Genomic DNA, 20172 nt, shown 5'->3' on the forward strand with positions numbered 1-20172 from the left:
TTATGGACTTCAGTATCCTTATCTATAAAATGGGAATAATAAGAACAATACCTACCTTACAGGCTTATGGTAAAATTTAATGAGATAGTGTTTGTGTGAGGGTTAAATGAGATAATCTATGTGAAACCTTAGCACAGACCTTGGCATATGGTTGGAAGTCAATAAATAGTTGTTTATATATTTATTATTATTTTAAAATCATTTCTTCTCTGATGGAAGATTTCTGTGGTATAATGGAAATAGGCCTTTGGAGTCATAGAGACCTGGGTTCAAATTGTGGTTCCATTATATACCAGCAGTGGCTTAATGAAAGTCACTAAACCTCTCCATCTATAAAATGGGGGTGATGATACTAATGGTCAGTAATTGACCACACAGGGTTGTTGTGAGGATCAGAAGAAATGACACATAAAGTACCCAGTAATCAGTTAAAACCTTTCCCTTCCTCTCTCCTTTTCTTCCTCTTTCTTTGATAAATTTTCTTCCCAACAGGGGTATTAAAAGCAGCTGTGTGCTTGTGCAGTTTCTCCTAAACTCTGGATTCAGTTCAGCAAGTGTTTAACAAGCACCCACTAGGTGGCTACAAACACCTTCCTGGCTGGTGTGCTGTTACGCCTAGGACACTAACCCCCTTTGAGAAAATGAAGTTCTAGGATCATCTCCATTCCTGGGTCTGGACCCCTGGGATAATTTTTTCAATAATTTCTAAAAAAGAAGAAAGAATAAGAAGTTGCTGAATACAACTCTAGGCCCTAACCCCAAGCTTGTCACACACGATAGCTTCAGTAACAACTTTATCCAGTCATGTGCTGTCCCAACTAACATTCTCCAGCTGCCCTAGGGGTTTGTAATACAGGGAAGGTTGACACACCTGAGGCCTTTCCCAGAATAAACTCCATTTGTCTTCTCCTGCTGTGATCCCAGCTCTGGCCAACAGATAGAGCCATTTCCTCCCTCCCTTCTCTTCAAACTGCCTAAGCAGAAAAGCTGTTGCTCAAAAGATGTGTGGTCCAGGAATGGGAGAACTGTGGCCATCACCAGACACCAGAGCTAAAGAAGGGTGAGGGCTGACTACTACCAGGAAGAATCTATTACATCTAAACTGGTGAGGACAGAAAGAACAGTCAGTTCCCATCAGGGTTTCAGCCCTACGGATATCTGGGACCGTTTAGTTTTTTGTTGGGGCTGGGAGAGGGCTGTCCTGTGCATTTTAAGATGTTTAACATCCCTAGCTGCTTAGCCTCTAGATGCCAGTAGCATTCCCCTCCCCAACCAAAAATGCCTGTGACAACCAAAAATGTCTCAGACATTGCCAAACGTCCCCTGTGGGGCAGAATCACTCCTATTTGAGAACCACTGGTTTGCAGCCACTAATAGTGTTGGGGCAATGGTCTATATAGAATAGACTCCTGGGGACCTTCAGGGGATGTACTCTGAGGGCCACCTGCCCTGACAGCCCAGTTTCCAATGCTTGGGAGTTGGGGGAAGGCCCTTAAAACAAGGAAACTAGCCCTCACCTGTTGAGTAAGAAAAGCTAAGGGGGTCACAAAGAGAAGGGAAGAGAGCAAATGTGGAGTTGAAACCCTCATGGTTAGGATTAGACTGTGAGGTGTGGTTTATTTTTTTATTTTTAATTATTTAATTAATTATTTATTTATTTATGGCTGCATTGGGTCTTCGTTGCTGCACGCGGGCTTTCTCTAGATGCGGCGAGCAGGGGCTACTCTTCGTTGTGGTGCGAGGGCTTCTCCTTGCGGTGGCTTCTCTTGGTGCGGAGCACAGGCTCTAAGCGCACGGGCTTCAGTAGTTGTGGCACGTGGGCTCAGTAGCTGTGGCACACGGGCTTAGTTGCTCCACGGCATGTGGGATCTTCCCAGACCAGGGCTCGAACCCGTGACCCCTGCATTGGCAGGTGGATTCTTAATCTCTGCGCCACCAGGGAAGTCCCTATTTTTAAAAAATATTTATTTTATTTATTTGGCTGCGCCGGGTCTTAGTTGCGGCAGGTGAGCTCCTTAGTTGTGGCATGCAAACTCCTAGCTGCAGCATGCACGTGGGATCCATTTCCCTGACCAGGGATCGAAACTGGGCCCCCTACATTGGGAGCATGGAGTCCCAACCACTGCACCACCAGGGAAGTCCCCAGGTGTGGTTTATTTTAATCTCTAAAGATAAAGAAACTGAGGCTCAGCGATCAAGCAACTTGCCTAAGGTCAAACACCTAGGAAGTGATAGAACTAGATTTCAAACCCAGGACTATCTCCAAAGCCTTATGCTGAAACTTTGGGACTCCTGGAGCCTTATTTATTCATTCATTCATCCATCTGTTCATTTAACAACTTCTTAGTTTCCACTATGTGCCAAGCTCTGGGAATAAAGTGATAAACAAGATAGTCAGTCCCTACATTCATGGACCGTGTTGTCTAGTGGGAGATAAAAATGACAAAGAAACAATCATACAAGGAATTAGTCAACAACAGTTATAAGAGCAGTGAAGGAAACACTTAGGGAACTAGACCTGTGCTAGACTATGGCCAAAGATGGCTGTAAGTCCTTCTATCCCTAGATACATGCCCTTTTACAAGGTGACTTTTCATCAAGAAGTGAGTCTATTTCTCTGCTGTTGAATTTGTGCTGGCCCTATGACTTTCTTTAACCTATTGGTAAAACAAATTGCAGTAGAAGTGACATTATATGACTTCTGGGGACCTTCAAGGGATGTACTCTGAGGGCCACCTGCCCTGAAAGCCCAGTTTCCAATGCTTGAGAGTTGGAGGAGGCATCAAGGGACCTTACAGCTTCTACTCTCACCCTCTTGCTGCCCTGAAGCCACCATGTAAGGAAGCCCCAGGTTAGCCTCCTAGCTGTCTCAGGCATTCTAGCTGTCCCAGCTGTTTCCACCATTTTGGCTGAGGCTCCTTACAATGAGCAAGGCTATCTAGGAACAGCTAGCAGCCAGTCAATCCAACAACTGACAGCGACTGCAGAGGTCACCCAGGCAAGACTGAGCCCAGTCAAACGGCAGAATCACGAGCAAATGGCTAAGGGCAGTTTGTTATCCAAAGACAGAAATCCAGTTGAAGGCCCTAACCTGGTCTGGGGGCAGGGAGTGGGTCAGGGGAGGCTTCCTTGAAGACATAGGTTCAAGCTGAGACCTGGAGAATAAGTGGGAGTCAGTCTGGTAGAGCATGGGGGAAGAGTATCCAGGCAGCAGAGACCACCATTTGAAGGCCTTGAGCTAAAAATGGAACTGTGTTTGTCTGAGGTCCTACGCAGGGAATGGTGGCACGAGATGGTCTAAAGAGAGAGGCAAGCCCAGCATTGCAGGCAATGACCAGTGAGTGAAGTGCTTTACTTACCACCCACCACCCATCTCCATCTCCATCCTGGACCGACTTTTTATCACATTCTGAATACATCCATGGGCTGTGTCAAGGATGTAAATTTCATCCACTGTGTATGTCAAAGAATTAAAAAGTTGAAAATACAGATGTACATTAACCTGCCTCCCAGAAGCTTGCAAAAGGTTGAGTCACAAAAAAAAAAAAAAAAGGTTGAGTCACAGTCTTCTGGGGATGAATGATATGAAGATGACAAGGCAGCCTGAGCACATGGTAAAAAATATATTTTTAATAGCTGCGATGACCGTCTAAGCTATTATGGCCCCATCTTCACTGATCTCAGCTCATACTTAAATGGAAATTTACTTGAAAAGCCCTTTCTTTGCATAATGGGAAGGCAGGCTTGTCCAATTCCATTTCCCCAAGGTAATAGCTCCAGGATGTAATGGGACGCCTCGCTACCAGCCCTGCTCATCGGGGGCTCAGAGCCTGGGTACTCCCCCTTCTCAGTGTTCTTTATCCCTATTACTCAATAAGGTCCCCCTAAGGATGCCTCACCTCCAAGGTCAATGCTGAGAACTGTTAGGAGGAGGGAGAATTGACTGGGCTGGTATCACTGTGTTGCTCATTCTCTTTGCGATGGGGGAAGATGATACAGCGGGAGCTCCTTCTGCAGGGGCAAAGAGCTAACTAAGCCTGACCACAGCAGGCTTCCCATCAGGCAGGCTTCCCTCAGGACAACCACAGGACCCCACACCCAGGCTGTTCATTGGTTCCAACCACCCGAGGGAGGAGGGCAGGAGTGGGGTGGCTCTGTCCTTATCCAACCTAGCAACTCCTGCTTTCTCTCCTATCCCAAGAGGGTCCCACTGCGAAGCACTACCGAAGAGGGGATCATTCACATTTTTTTTTTTTTTTGCGGTACGCAGGCCTCTCACTGTTGTGGCCTCTCCCGTTGCGGAGCACAGGCTCCGGACGCACAGGCTCAGAGGCCATGGCTCACGGGCCCAGCCGCTCCGCGGCATGTGACATCCTCCCGGACCGGGGCATGAACCCGTGTCCCCTGCATTGGCAGGCGGACTCTCAACCACTGCGCCACCAGGGAAGCCCCAATTCACATTTTTTTCACTACAAAAGTGAATATTTACTTAGGATAATAAAATAAATCATACAAAATTACACATTTAAAAAAATGACAGGGATTTACTTGGGGATCCAGTGGTTTAAGACTCCACGCTGCCATTGCAGGGGGCGCTTATTCGATCCCAGATTGGGGAACTAAGATCCGCGTGCCGCGTAGTGCGGCCAAAAAAAAAAACAACTGACAAATCCCATAAGCATTACAAAATCCGAGGGGGGAAAACATGTTTTTATTAATTAACTTCCTGACATACCTCCATAATACATTTTTTCCTACATTTTAGCCTGCAATTTTTTTTCTTTAAATTTGAACCCTTTCACTTTACCAACCCTGACTTACAAGAGCTTCCTTTTGTTTTTCTTGCTCTTGTTTTTTTTGTTAAGGTATAAGATACATACAATAAAATGTGAAAAGTACCCATTTTCACATGTGAAAAGTAATTTGATCTTAAGTGTACAATTCAAGGTTTGTTTTTTTACATATGCACACACTCATAAAACCACCACCCAGATCAAGGTAAAGAACATTTCTGACAGGTGTTTACTCTTAATCCAGTTCTATTACCAATACCTTTTTTTTTTAATTGACTGAGGTTCAGGTATTAGGCTATGAGCTTTATGAAACGTGATATCATTTGATCCTCATAACAAAGTACCACTATCATCTCCATTTTACAGATGAAGAAACTGAGGCTTCAAGAATTTAAATGCCTTGCAAAAGGTCACCCACAGAAGCAGGTGCCAATGTGGCACTCAAACCCGGATCTGCCAGACTCCAAGGCTCACGTGCCTAACCACTGCTATAGCAGGGGGCATCTACTGGCATCATTTCAAAGTAACCTACTGCCTCCCCCATCTTTGTTTTATTTTACTTATGTTCTCCAGGAACCTCTGGGCTTCCCTTTAAAACTTGGATGGAACAAGCTCCACTTTCAGCATACCCCCTCCTGTGAGCTCACTGCCTGGCTCCTGCCCCCTGAGGAAGACATCAGAGGACCCTCTACCAGCTCACTGTTTCTGGCGGCACAGTGACCACTCCACTGAGCTTGCGGCCCCTCCTGAGAAAACAGCTCCATTCTCACACTTCCCAGGGTCCATGAGTGTAGAAAGCACAGCTCAGACCCGAGAATGCTCTTTATCTGGAGTTGGAATGGAAAAGTCACTCATTCTTTGAACAAGTCCTGCTTCAGCCACTTCCTAGTCAAGTAACCATGAGCAAGTTTGTTTTATCTCATAGAATGAGAGTTTCCTCAACTGGAGTAGGAGGGTACTAAGAGAAGCTCGCTCATAAAGTTGTTCTGAGGATGAGATGAGATCATGCCATGCAGACAGTCATTACACAAAGATTGTTGCATTTCCAACAGGCAGGGGGTCCGGTGTCCCTTCACACTTGCCAGATTACCTGCTGGGTCCAGGTCAGGAAAGGATCAATCACAATAAAATTACGGAGTAGTGGCAAATAAAAATAAGAAGTAAAGGAGAAGAAGGGAGCCAGGAAGATGAAAGATCTGGGCAGAGAAAGGGTGAAGTACAAGCTGAGAGTCCTGAGCTGGCACCTCAGACTCAGGAAGGAGCCCTCCCTGGGGCAGCCTGGCGCTGAGCATTTAGGCCTTCCCTGTCTTTGGATAGCCTCCCAGACAGCTCACAGCTTGCACCTGCCTACTCCAAGGCCCACCTGGTTGTTGGAGGCTAATGAAATCCCCCTTTCTCCCTTCTTTCCTGCTTTGCCCTCCAAGCTGAGGCTGGTCCCAAGCTGACCCAAATCCGGTAAACATATCTCCACGGTGTTGACCTCATGCTGAGGAGGCATCTGGCTCAGTCCCAGCTCTTTCTGCCAGGGGACACACAGAGACATGCATCCCATCCTCTAACACCCTCCCCCTGCGCCTCCCCTCAACACTCGCAACCTGGGCAAGAGAAATGCATCTTCTCTGCTGCCTCTCTAATTTGAGAAGGTAGACAAGAAGGCTAAACCCACTCCCACCTACACGGTCTGAAGAAGACTCATGAGTGCTCATTCGTTGAGCAGCACTAGGGGCCAGGGGACGGGGGTACGCACTTGCCCTAGCGCACTTGCCTTAGTAAGTGCTAACTGCTATGCCTAAATTTCTCTAACCCGTACAACCCTGGGAGAGAAGTGTTATTTCCTCCTTTTTACCCATGAGGAAATAGGGTCTGAAAAGTTAACAGTGTGGCACAAGGTCAGTGGGTGGCCAAGCCAGAATCCAAACTCAGGTTTATCTCTAAAACCTAGTTGTTTTAACTCATACATTTCAATCTAAATTAACTTTTTGTAGTAAATGCTAATGTTCCCAGCTCAGAGTTGAAAAAACTAAGTCTCAGAGAAATTTAGCAACTCACCTGCAATCACACAATTATTCCTTTGCCCCATAACTCTGCAATTACATGATGATACCTTTACCCCATTAACTCTCATTTGTTAATCTCCTGCATCCCTGTTGACTGCCCTCATGGAGCCTGTCATTTCTTGCCTCAGGTTGGAGATGACTGGGTGAGCATCCTCGCTCCCAGTCTACCACCCAAGGTGCCTAGTGAGTGCCTAACTGTTGGCCTCCATGCTTAGTCAGTCCTTGCTACTTGAAATTGATCCCAAATGGCTGCCAGAGCCTCTCCTCAGCCTCTGCCTCTGAGGGTCCCTTGGGCCCAAAGAAGTGTGATGACCTCAGACTGGGCCAAAGGCAAAAACAAGGAGCTGCCGGCATCAAGCCTGGGGTAGCAGACGGAAGGCCCCAGAACAAGTCTGATTTAATCCTGTAATGGAAGGTGACTCAGATAAGGCTTTTATCAACCCTTCCTAGGCTGTGGGGAAAAAAGGACCACCCCAGAGTCATGGAGAGATGCTTTCCACTGTCCTAGGGCTGCCCAAGGGTCCCTGAAGGCCTGGCCCCACTGGAAGGACCAGGGGAAAGCAGAGGTATCAAGGGGCCCTTGGAGGAATTTGTCTCAAATTTTCAGGACTGAGGGAACAGGAGGGAGAGGAGGAGACTTGGGAATTCATATGTTCAGGCAGAGAGGATATTAAACCCTAACACTTAAAATAATAACAATAACAATAATATCCGCTATAATTTATTAGGCATTGTACTAGGCTTTTAAATGCTTATGCAGTAGGTACCATTATCATCCTTATTATAGAAGAGAAAATCAGACTCAGGAAGGTAAGTCACACAGTTACTAAAACGGGAGAGCTGGGACTTCCACCTAAATCTGCCTGATTCCAATGCCCTCTGGCCTCACCATGACGCAGATGGACGGTACACAATCGCTCTTACTCACACCCGTCTTCACCACCGGAACCTTTGTTTGTCAGCACCTCAGGCACTTCTCCTCTTCCTGGAAGAATTCCAGGAAGCTTTCTGTAACCACAAGCTGCAGCCTCCCCAACACCGTAAAGGGGAGAAAATACAGGATAAAGCTAGGTGAGCTGACCAATCAGGAGCAGAAAGGCTACACAGCCCCCACCTCTGAACCCCCAGGGGCAGCCATACCAAAGGCAAAGTGGTATCTGGCCTTCTGCCAACTGCTTTCTCTGTCCCTTGCCCCCTCCCCCAGCCCTAAGCTCCCTACCCTCACTTCTCATTTTTTTTTCCTAGATCGACTTTACTTTCCAAGCCCCTACTCCACTCATCTTGTTCATTCAGGAACACTTCTAAGTACTCATTGTTAGCAATAGACTAGGGATTCACCTCCCTTGCCAGAGAGAAACACATACAATGCAATATTAATAGCAATAATAGCTAACACTTACTGAGCACTTACTATATGCCAGTCACTTTTCTTTCAATTTGAGCTTGAAAATGCAGGCAGAACAAGCAGTAGCTTTTGTGTCAATTTCAAGGAGACTAAGTCAGACAAGGGGAGGGAATCTAATGTTCCATAAGCTTTCTCTGCATGGAGGTCCAGTACCCTCAGGAGACAGAGGAGCATGGTAACAAAGATCATGGACTCTGGGCTCAGGCCACCTCGGGTATGAGGTCAGCTCCATTACTGGCTAGCTATGGATTTGTAGACAAGCTAATTCTCTGAGTCTCAGTTTCTTCCTTGATAAAATGTAAATAATAGTACTTATCTCCTAAGGCTGTTGAGAGGACTAAAGAAAAGATGTTTGTAAAGTGTTTAGCAAACTCCCTAACCCATAATAATCAATCAATTTTTAGCAATTATTATTACTTATTAAAATAGTGTTAGGATGAAATAGCTAAATTGCCAACTTTTTTAAAACTCTTCAGACCTAAGCAGGATCTTTTTTTTAATTGCATGGTTGTAGTTGATTGGACTTAAAACTACCGTGCTCCTTGGGACTAAGAGGTCAAGGGCTTTCCACATCATTCTGCCTGCTGCTTGGAAGCATACTTGGCAGGAGCTGTTGTAACAGAAGTGGTTTGGGGCAAGCACCTATAGATCTAATTATCTGGGCTTGAGCAGAAATTACCACTGGGAGAGCCACAGGGGCAGCATTTTTGGATTTGTTTGCTTCATACATTAGTTTCCTAGAGCTGCCTAGCAAACTAATGTGGTAACAAAGTACCACAAAATGGGTGGCTTAACCAACAGAAATTCATCGCATCACAGTTCTGGAGGCTGGATGTCCAAAATCAAGGTTTGAGCAGAGTTGGTTCCCTCGACGGCTGTGAGAGAGAATCTGTTCCAGGCCTCTCCCCTAACTGGTGGTTTGCTGGCCATCTTTGGTGTTCTTGGTTTATAGTATCACCACCTTGATCTCTGCCTTCACCTTCACACAACATTCTCCCTGTGCGCTTGTCTATGTCCAGTTTTTGTCTTTTTATAAGGACACTAGAGGTACTGGATTCGAAGCCCACCCTTCTCCAGTTTGACCTCATCTTTTTTTTTTTAATTGAGGTGTAGTTGATTTACAATGTTTCTGTAACAGCAAAGTGTACAGCAAAGTGATTCCATAAGTTATTACAAGATATTGAATATAGGTCCCTGTGCTATACAGTAGGTCCTTGTTGCTTATCTATTTTATATTATATATAGTAGTGTAGATCTATTAATCCTAAATTCCTAATTTGTCCTTGCCCCCCCTTTCCCCTTCAGTAACCATAGGTTTGTTTTCTGTGTCTGAGTCTATTTCTGTTTTGTAAATAAGTTCACTTGTATCAATTTTTTAGATTACACATATAAGTGAGATCATATGATATTTGTCTTTCTCTGTCTGACTTACTTCACTTAGTATGATCATCTTTAGGTCCATCCATGTTGCTGCAAATACCATTACTTCATTCTTTTTTATGGCTGGATAAAAATCCACTGTGTGCATGTATATATATATATCTATATATATATATATAAAACACATCTTCTTTAGCCATTCATCTGTAGATGGACATTTAGTTTGCTTCCATGTCTTGGCTATTGTAGTCCTCATCTTAACCATATCTGAAATGGCCCTGTTTCCAACTAAGGTCACATTCTGAGGTACTGGAGGTTAGGATTTCAACATATAAATTTGGGGGGATGGTGCAATTCAACCCATATCATGTTAGAATTTCTTGACTAAGCTCATGACTTAAAACTCTGGAAAAAAATTTAAGAATTTGTGGGTGTTCATGTTGACCTTCTAAGTCCATGAACACCTCCTCTCCACCCTTCTCATCTACCTACTTTTCAATACTTCTACCCCAGAATTAGAATCCTCTTCAAAATCACCATTTTACTTTCCAAAGCTTTCAAACTCCTTTTCAGTCTGTGATGACCATACTGAGGGCTCAGTAATTATCCAAAAATTACTTGTCGAATAGGCACTAAGTTCTATGAAAACTACAGCAATCAAGACCCAGTACCTACCCTCACAAAGCTACTGAGTAGATAGCAGAACATTTACTTTAATTTTAATTTAATTTTGGAGCATTTTCCTTTTTTAAAAAATAAATTTTATTTATTTATTTATGGCTGCTTTGGGTCTTTGCTGCTGCACGTGGGCTTTCTATAGTTGCAGCGAGCAGAGGCTACTCTTCATTGCAGTGCACAGGCTTCTCATTGTGGTGGCTTCTCTTGTTGCGGAGCACAGGCTCTAGGCGCATGGGCTCAGTAGTTGTGGCACACGGGCTTAGTTGCTCCGTGGCATGTGGGATCTTCCTGGACCAGGACTCGAACCTATGTCCCCTGCATTGGCAGGCGGATTCTTAACCACTGAACCACCAGTGAAGCCCAGAAAAGTAGACAAGGGGGCACCTGGATTTGAACAGGGGACCTCTTGATCTGCAGTCAAATGCTCTACCACTGAGCTATACCTCCTCTCATTTTCCTTTAAAATCTGGCTCCAGCACCAACTTTTGTCACATTTTCATAATCATTGTAGCTAATAAAACATTTATGGATTTTAATCTGTATGCCAGGCAGCAGGCAAAGAATTTGCATTCACTACTTCATTTAATACTTGGATCAATGATATGAAGTGGGTACATTATTATCCCCACTTTACTGATGGGGATAATAGACATTTATAATTATATACTCTCAGATAGCTTTTCCCTGTTTATTTTTTTTTACAATTTTCTTTTTTTTTTTTTTTTTTTGGCCACACCATGCGGCTTAGTTCCCCAACCAGGGATTGAACCCAGGCCCTTAGCAGTGAAAGTGTGAAGTCCTAATGACTGGACCGCGAGGGAATTGCCTTCCCTGTTTCTTTAATTAGCTCAGTGTAAGTCCTCTAACCCCACCCATCCTTAGGTCCTCAATATCCCTTTAGACAAAGTGAGAGAGTGGCATGGACATATATACACTACCAAACGTAAAATAGATAGCTAGTGGGAAGCAGCCACATAGCACAGGGAGATCAGCTCGGTGGTTTGTGACCACCTAGAGGGGTGGGATAGGGAGGGTGGGAGGGAGGGAGACGCAAGAGGGAAGAGATATGGGAACATATGTATATGTATAACTGATTCACTATGTTACAAAGCAGAAACTAACACACCATTGTAAAGCAATTATACTCCAATAAAGATGTAAAAAAAAAAATCCCTTTAGAAACTACATGATCATATAATACAATTTTTTTGAGAACTTCCAGGTGCTGTTGCAAATCAAACATTTTGAGCCTTTCCATATAATGACAAAATATTCAAGAAAACATGAGGGAAAAAAGTTTCTCAACTAGTTTGTTGATAATTTGATTCATAACTGGTTTTACTGATTTGTGCTTACTAGTTAACTGAGGTATGGGTGTGTTTTGAGTATATAAGCTCATTTGTAAGAAAACCAATCAAGTTTTTAAAGAAGTGTGTTTTACCTTATAAACGGACAACATTGCCCATATCCTAGAATAGTCTCTTTGGGCTGCAAGGAGGAGAGAGGCACTCGTGCTAGTGTTAAGAAAAGGTGAGTACTAATGGTTGGGTGTGTAGACTGCATAGACTTCAAGGACAGGAAATTAGCATGGCTAGGCCTTATGGAACTGAAAAAATCATCAGGAACAAGTCCATTTCCATCATTTTCACATAGACTAAAGCTAAATGGCTTCTTCTTTGTATATGTCTCTGTACTTCTCCGTATCAGTTTCCTCAGCTCATCCATCAGCTGTACTTGTTCTGGAGTCTACATGACGCCCCACAATTGACTGCTTCAGTTCCCAAAAGAGGAATCTGATTTGTCTAGCTTAGGTTAAGTGTTCACTTGTGGTCTAACCAACAAATGGCCAAGGGAACAGGGTCATATGGCACAAACATGGCTGCCCAGGTCTAGCTATTTGGCAAGAACTATGATTGGGAACAGTTCCTAGAGAAGTGGACCATAGATGACAAACCAAAGTATGAATACTAGAGAGTTCTGAAGACTATAATGACCTAGTTGACCAGACTCCCTATTTTGTTCCAAAATATTAGTTGGCAGATAAATTTGTGAACAATTCTAACATGGCTACCATTTCTTAAGCTCTCACCTTAGTATCTTATTTAACCTTCACAACCCTTCCAGATAGGCATTATCATTCCTGTCTTACAGATGAGAAATCTGAGGCTCAGCAAGATTAAGTGAGAAGTAGTCACGTCACGGTGAGCTAGGATTGGAACCTGGGTCTATTTGACTCCAAATCCTGTACTCTTAACTTCTAGGAGTAGGAGACTTATGCTATTACAGTAAAAAGCAGTTTTTTAGCTACTGTTCTAGCTTAAAACCATAACCTCAAATATATTTGTAAGGTCTACAAACTTCTTTAAATTGCATTTACATCAATGACTCATATGAGTCCCTAGCAACCTGTGCAGTAGTCAGGGCAAGCTCAAATGAAGTGCCTCAAATTCTTCTTATCACATTGTAGATTCACCTTGCCCATTGGACCAGTGAGTGAGAAGTAGTAATCAGACAGCTGACTTGGCAGCTACAATCCACAGAAGATGTGTACATCGAATGTTAGATGTGAGCAAATGCTTCTAAATCAATTGGACCGCCCTAGAGACTTGGCTGGCAATGAATGAGAGTGTGAGGTGCTTTTGACACACGCATCCAGCATCTGATTTGAGCGAAAATGTCCAAGGGCACAGGTGGGACTCCCAGCCCCAGGCTCTAGACTGTGGTAGCTGAAGACCTAATCTGCTGTCTGCAACTGGATTGCATCAAGGGCAGTTTCTGGTCTCCTGGTTCTCCCGAGTCATTGGGAGTTGTGTGGGTTAAGAAGCTCCTCTCCCCAACTCCCACCCCCACCTTTAAACACCCTTCTCTAGCAAAGTTTGGTCTCTGTAGCCCCTTTGCCGGTAATAGGAAATGGTACTTCTCCCCCACCCCCCAAGTTCAGAAAGGAAAGCACAACAAGATTTCTTGTTCACTGAGAAAACTACCTCCTTTACATTTGGCTTCTTTTCCATTGAGATCAAAAGTTGCAAATCAATCAGGAGAAAACTGCCCTCGGGACTGTTGAGCAGACATTTTCACTCAAATCAGATGCTGCATGTGTGTGTCAAAAGCATCTCATACTCTCATTCATTGCCAGCCATGTCTCTAGGGAGGTCCAATTGATTTAGAAGCATTCACTCAGATCTAACATTCACTGCACACATCTGTGGATTGTAGCTGCCAGGCCAGCCGTCTGATTACTACTTCTCACTCACTGGTCCAATGGGCAAGGTGAATCTACAATGTGATAAGAAGAATTCGACGGAATGAAAGAGCAGCTGTCCTCCACACTCCAGGATCAGCAAGCTGAGAAAACTGAAGGTACTAAAAATTAACCAGGTTTTGAAGCTATCATTGAACATTTACCACATACCAAGGGTTTGGCATACATTAGTTCATTTAATCATCAAAACAACTCTGGTAACTAGATGTTATTAATGTCTTCATTTACAGGTATAAAGAATATTTTAGCTATGGAAAGCAGAATTTCTTAAACATAATAAATTATGAATAGGCTTTATGAGTGGATCATCATCTCTAAAACTAATTTCTCTCACAAAAGGGACCTGGGAAGAGCTCTCTGGGCAGGGTGGTTAAATGGTTATCACTTTTACTGTTTTGCCCCACTATCATCTTCTGTAAAAAAAAATAAGTGCACTTCTGTAGTCAGACAGATCTGGATTCCAATCAGCTCTTAGAGTAATCAGGAAAGTGAACTCACTCTTAGTATTTCAAACAGGGGAGATTTATTTATTTATTTATTTATTTAGAAAATAAAAAGAACTTTATTATTACCTGTTACGTCTCCTATATTCCCCTCCTACCCCCTCCAAACAGAGGGAATTTAATACTGTGGCCACTCAGGTAATGGAAGAACCGAGAAGCCAAACAGGGGAAAGTGAGGTGACCCAGAGATTAGCAAGAGCAGGAAACTGCTACCATCCCTGGTCTGGAGTCCAAAGTAAGGGAGATGGAGCCCAGAAGCTGCCAAGGCTGAGGGTCCCCTGTTTCCTCCTGTCCCCTAATCTCGAGCCAGTGGCTCCCATTGGCCAAACCCAAACAAAATTCAGCGACAAGGAAGCCTGGGAAATGTTGCCTGCTGGGAGGTGGGTTTGGGGTAGAGGGGTCAGGGGAACCCATTTGTGACACGGAGTATCATAAGGGGAGCAATGGATATGAGGGCAAACAGGCAAATGATGGACCCAGTTCTTGCTAGTATCAAATTCCACCTTTATAAAACAATTTCTGTCTTTCAGTGTTGTTGTGAGAATTAAAGGAGCAAATCTAAAAGAAGTGCACAGTCCCTGGCACATAGTTTGGAGGCAGCTCTAACTTATTTTCCCCAGACAGGAAAACAAGATTCAGACAGATGAGGTGATTTGCTTAAGGAAAGAGCTTGGGGTTTCTTTGGCGGAAACTGGTGTGATCTTGGGCCTGTCACTTTATTTCTTTGAGCCTCAATTTCCTTACTCTACCAACTCACTGGGTTGCTGAGGAGATTAATTCTGTCTGCAAATACTGATATTTACTAAGCACCTACCATGTGCCAGGCTCTGTGAGTGCAGATAAACAAGGCAGACTCACACAGTCCCTGCCCTCCTGCAGTTTACAGTCTGGTTGGGGGAAAGACATGATAAGAAAGTTGTACAGACCACCATGAAATGACACTGTGATAAAGGCCATGAAGAAGTCAGTACTGGAAGGGTGGGTTACATCGTGGCCTGGCCTAGTTTGGGAAGGTCAACTTGGCTTCCTTGTGACTAAAGTCAGTGGGAGGGGGCCTGGTGAGGAGCCAGCCACCGTGCCCCCAGCCTCCCCAGGGTCAGGCCACAAAACTCGCCTGAGAGGACATCCCGCATCCCACGTCCGGCATCCCCCCACCATTCGCAGGGGCTCCCGGCGGCGTAGGCCCTTCACAGCAAGGCACCGCGTCCCTCGCGGGGCCGCCCAACCTAGGCGCATCAGCTCCCGCGCTCGGCGGCCCCGCGTCCCGGGCAGCCGCTGATAGTGCGCTAATGCGTATCGAATTTTTGTTGAATTCGGCCTGCGGCCCGCGCAGAGAGCGTGGCAACAGCGCTGCCAGAGCCTCTTAATTCCCTTTGCTTCGATCCCGCCGTTAATGACATAACCTTCTCCTCTAATTAACTGACAACTGCATTAGGCGGCGCGCCTCCTCCGTACGCCGCCTGCGGCTTCCCCACCGCGGAGCCCGCGCCGGGGCAGAACCCGCGCCGGGTTTCACTCGAACTAAACGGGGAGACCTGCTATGGGGGTGGGTAGGTGGGGGGGGATAGTGTTTCAGGGTAGGATGCCCCAGCCGCCCTTATCACTCAAAAACGTATGCTGTTGTTTATGTTGTTGTTTACTGTGTGCTAACATTGGGCCACACACTTAACATGCTTTAGCTTACTGATTCGCTACCACGACCCAGGAAGCAGATAAATTGGGGTTCACAGGTGAATGAACATAGGCGATAACCAAGGATTGTAGCAAGTGAGTGAGGGAGGCAGGACTCCCACCCCTCCTACCCAAGCTTGTGCCCTTAACTCCTAGGCTACCTACCCTCCAACATGTAATTTAGACTACACTAAATATGAAATATAGTAAAGGCGAAGTGCTGAGCAGACTAGCTGACACATAACAAGCACTCAATCAATTCTGGTGGCAGGATAACTTATTGAAATGCTAATTTCCGTCTATCCTCTTCTGCCTCCCCTCTCCTGGTTGGCCATTTCAATCAAGTGGTCCCGGCAGCCGAGGAAGCAGAGGCAGCTGCCTGTGGTCTCTTGCCAAACACAGGAGACCCAAACTTTGTACTCTGTATAATTTACAAAGGGTTTCTCCTCCCTATCCCTCATTCAGGTACATGCACATTATATGCTGGAAACAGAGCAGGACTTAACTTCAGTTTCATTTGTAAAACAGAAGTGTTACCTTTAGCTCTAAGATACATTTTCCAAGCCCTACTACCTGCAAGCATGATATACTAGGGGTTTTGTGGCAATGGTATTCATCTGGGCAGGACATGCTCACATGCATTACAGATTACTGAAATGATCCGGCTGTCATTCACTGTTCTCTCTTCCCCTTGGTTTCTGTGCCTTTATTTTCATTTTGTTGTATTGTGTATTTTTTATAAGCTACCTGAAATCTCTTCTGGGCTGAAGGAGAATATGAAAAAAATACATTTAAAAATTAAACAGATGGTACTTCCCTGGTGGCACAGTGGTTAAGAATCGCCTGCCAATGCAGGGGACACGGGTTCAAGCCCTGGTCCAGGAAGATCCCACATGCCACAGAGCAGCTAAGCCCATGTGCCACAACTGCTAAGCCTGCGCTCTAGAGCCCATGCTCCGCAACAAGACAGGCCACTGCAATGAGAAGCCCGCACACTGCAACAAAGTGTATCCCTCACTTGCCACAACTAGAGAAAGCCCACGGGCAGCAAAGAAGACCCAATACAGCCAAAAATAAATTAATTAATTAAAAAAAATTAAACAGATGAAATAGCAATGTAAGTGTCTGGCCAATATTCATTAAGTTGAATTGGCATTTGAAAGTGAGGAAACTGAGGCTGGGAGAGGTTCACAGAATTGTTCCAGCATGGCAACAAGAGAAACGTCTCTGTCCATGCTTCATCTAGCACCTCCTCTCTTTCCTTCTACTTGCTGGGAGTCACCTTCCCACCTCAAGCTCCTGAGATCGCATACTGTCCACTTCCTGCAGGAGAAAACTGGATTTAACAAGTCCCTGACACCCAACACTGAAGTAAATATTAGATCAGTATATCCCCAGACAGCCATTTCTTCTCCCTCTCTTACAAACCTACCAGACACAGCTTTTTGGCAATAGGGCCCATGATTTTTTAGATCAAGAGACTGAATCTTGGCAAGATCAAGCAATTTGCTTGAATTCATCCAGCTGATAAGTAGTTTTGCTGAGATGCAAAGGCTGAATCTACTTTCCATTGTGCTCTTTTCACTACAACATGCTTCCATTGAACAGCTAGAGAGCTGCGTTCCCTAAAACACTCCTGGCATGTAATTCCTGAAGAATTAAGTGTATTTGATTTGGCCTAAGAGGGGGTTCATTTCTGGGCTCCTTCACCACATCTCCCTCTCTTCTCCTATGTGCGGGAGGGGAGCGGAGGGTAGGCAACCAGCCTGAATTAGATGGTCTCTTTCAGAAGACACAAGGAGGCTTTGTGATGGAGGCTCTTAAAGGGCACAGGCAGACTCTGCCTGGGGCAAAGTTGGGGAATGAGGCAAGTCTCTTAAATGCCAGGCCCACCACCACTGAGAGGGAGCCATGAGACGTGGAGAAATGAGATTGCCTCTCTTCTGATATCCCACAATATAATACGCTCATCTCTCAGGCTTTCCTCCCTTCCTAAGAAACACTTCTATGCCCATTTCTATCTGTTGAGCTTCTCTTTGTCCCTTGAGGTTTCTACTCAAACACTGCCTCCTCCGTGAAGCACCCCACAATGAATTAACTGCCTCTTCCTCAGGAGTCTCACAGACCCTAGATCACATGCACTTTCACAACAAGCACAAATCCTGCTTCAAAAACACTTGCCAGTGATTAGCTGTGTGACGTTGGGCAATAATTCATTTCTGGACATCTGTTTCTCCATCTGTAAAATGGGGATAATAGTGTATGCCCTCAGAGGGCCGTGAGGAAGTTTAAATTGGATTACTTACGCATGTGAGACAAAGAAAAAATATTAACTATATATATTCATGGTGTAAATCTCTCCTCTGAAGATCATGTTGTGAGAAGAGATTCTGTGGAGATGGTTGCTTTGTGTATACAATACAGGGAGACAGACGGGGAAAGAGGATTTCAAGTTTTGATGTGTACTTTTTTCAAAAGACTGTGCAATAGTTATTAAAAATTTTTTTCAAATATTATGGATGCCAGATGATACCATGAGGAGACAAGCCCATGAGGCAACTCAGCTTTAAAAAGGATACACATGCAAAGCTCTCAGTGCAATGTTCAACACATATCAAGTACTCAAAAAATGATGTCTCTATTATTTGTTTATCTCCACCACAAAACTTGTCTTCATTTCTACGCCAACCTACTGCCTGCCATACCCAGTCCACAGTAGGTGCAGCAGGAAGGAGTCTCCACGGGAAACCCAAAGCCAACCAAAGTCTGGGAAGACCGGACTCTTGGAATGAACGCCCTGACACTTCAGTTGACCACAGCAACTGGTAAATCAGCATGGGGGCGGGGAGGGAGGGAGCAGCTATTTGCTGGTATCCCTCTGTGGGGGATAGGCTATCCCTTCCTGCTTGTCACTGTTCCAGGCCAGACACAGACTCACTTCATCCTCTCACCCACACACTGATCTCTGCACCCTGGGACGTCACCAAGGGGTCCAGAGGCCACGGAGCTCCCCATGGCCAGGGACGCCAAGCATGCCAAGCCAGAATTCTGCACACAAGTTTCCCAGGACTCCTGCCTGATCCACAGGGCCTGGCTTTCACAACAGTAGCTCTGCAGTTAGGTGTGTCCCCAGAGGAGAACTCTCCCCCTGGACAGTGTGGTAGGGAGTTGAGTGACAGGAAGACCTGACAACACCTCCCCTCAAAGAACTTCAGTCACAGCAGACTACTTGTCATCCTCCCAGCACTCCCTGCCCTTTCTAGTCTGCATTTGCCCATTCTGATTTTTGGGGTGCCCTTCCCCAAATTTCTGCCTGATAAACCCTACTCATGCCAGGTCCAGTCCAAATACCTTCTCTTTGGGGCTTCCCTGGTGGCGCAGTGGTTGAGAGTCCGCCTGCCGATGCAGGGGACACGGGTTCGTGCCCTGGTCCGGGAAGATCCCACATGCTGCAGAGCAGCTAGGCCCATGAGCTATGGCCGCTGAGCCCGTGCGTCCGGAGGCTGTGCTCCGCAACAACGGGAGAGGCCACAACAGTGACAGGCCCACGTACCGCAAAAGAAAAAAAAAAAAAAAACCTTCTCTTCTAGGAAGTCATGCTCGTAGCTTAAAAGAGCTCTCTGACCCCATGCTTCTCATCACGGCCTCTGCTGAAATTTAGGCAGTGGCGTCTCACCCCAACACTGGACAGACGTGACGTGGATCAAAAATTGCTCCTGGGAGTCAGGGAGGTTGAGGTTTGATTCCTAGATCAGCCACTTGTTAGCCCTGTAACCTTGGACAAGCTGCTTAGCTTTGCTATATCCCCTTGTAAAACAAGGAAAATAAAAGAGGATACTTCTAAAAAGTAAATGAGACAATGCTCTTTAAGCCATTAGCCTGGTGCTTGGCACACATTAAACTCTTAATAAATGTTAGTTATTATTATTGTCTCCTTCACCCCCACAACTCTCACAGTATGTCAGATAAGCCCTAACCAGCTCAGCACCTGAGGGTGGAATTTTATTGGACCAAGTCTCCCATGTGAATAGGCATCCTCCTGAGAGAAGCAAAGATGCTGAAAAGAGACTGGAATTTCTGAGAACCCAAGATTCCATGAGAGGAAATGAGAGTGAGAGCCTATGACTGTTGGTAAGAGGGGCTATAGAGGCAAAGATGGAGGGTTATCAGCCAAGGAAGTGGCTGTGCTTTTGTTGGGGAGAACAACCCTTTTCTTCTACCCTCTTAGGGTCAGTAACTGGAGGCCTGTGAATTAAGCTAACACAAAACATATTAACAGGAGATAAGGCACAATTTTTATTAATATTTACCTGCATGCGAGTTTACAGAAAAGAAGTGAAACTCATATAGGACTTGGGGTTAGATTAGGGGCCTTATATACCCTTTTAACAAAGGATAGAGGGTTTGGGCCCCAAGGAACAAT

General features: G+C 45.1%; 1 non-coding gene across 1 annotated transcript; it reads right to left on the bottom strand.

The window, feature by feature from the left end:
• Window positions 1-10688: 10688 nt before the first annotated feature.
• On the bottom strand, window positions 10689-10760 carry TRNAC-GCA (transfer RNA cysteine (anticodon GCA)). The gene has a single exon. It is a non-coding gene; the product is annotated as a tRNA-Cys (tRNA).
• Between the last annotated feature and the right edge of the window lie 9412 nt (window positions 10761-20172).

This window comes from Neophocaena asiaeorientalis, unplaced genomic scaffold (assembly GCF_003031525.2).
Source record: "Neophocaena asiaeorientalis asiaeorientalis breed wild unplaced genomic scaffold, Neophocaena_asiaeorientalis_V1.1 scaffold204, whole genome shotgun sequence".
NCBI lineage: Eukaryota > Metazoa > Chordata > Mammalia > Artiodactyla > Phocoenidae > Neophocaena > Neophocaena asiaeorientalis.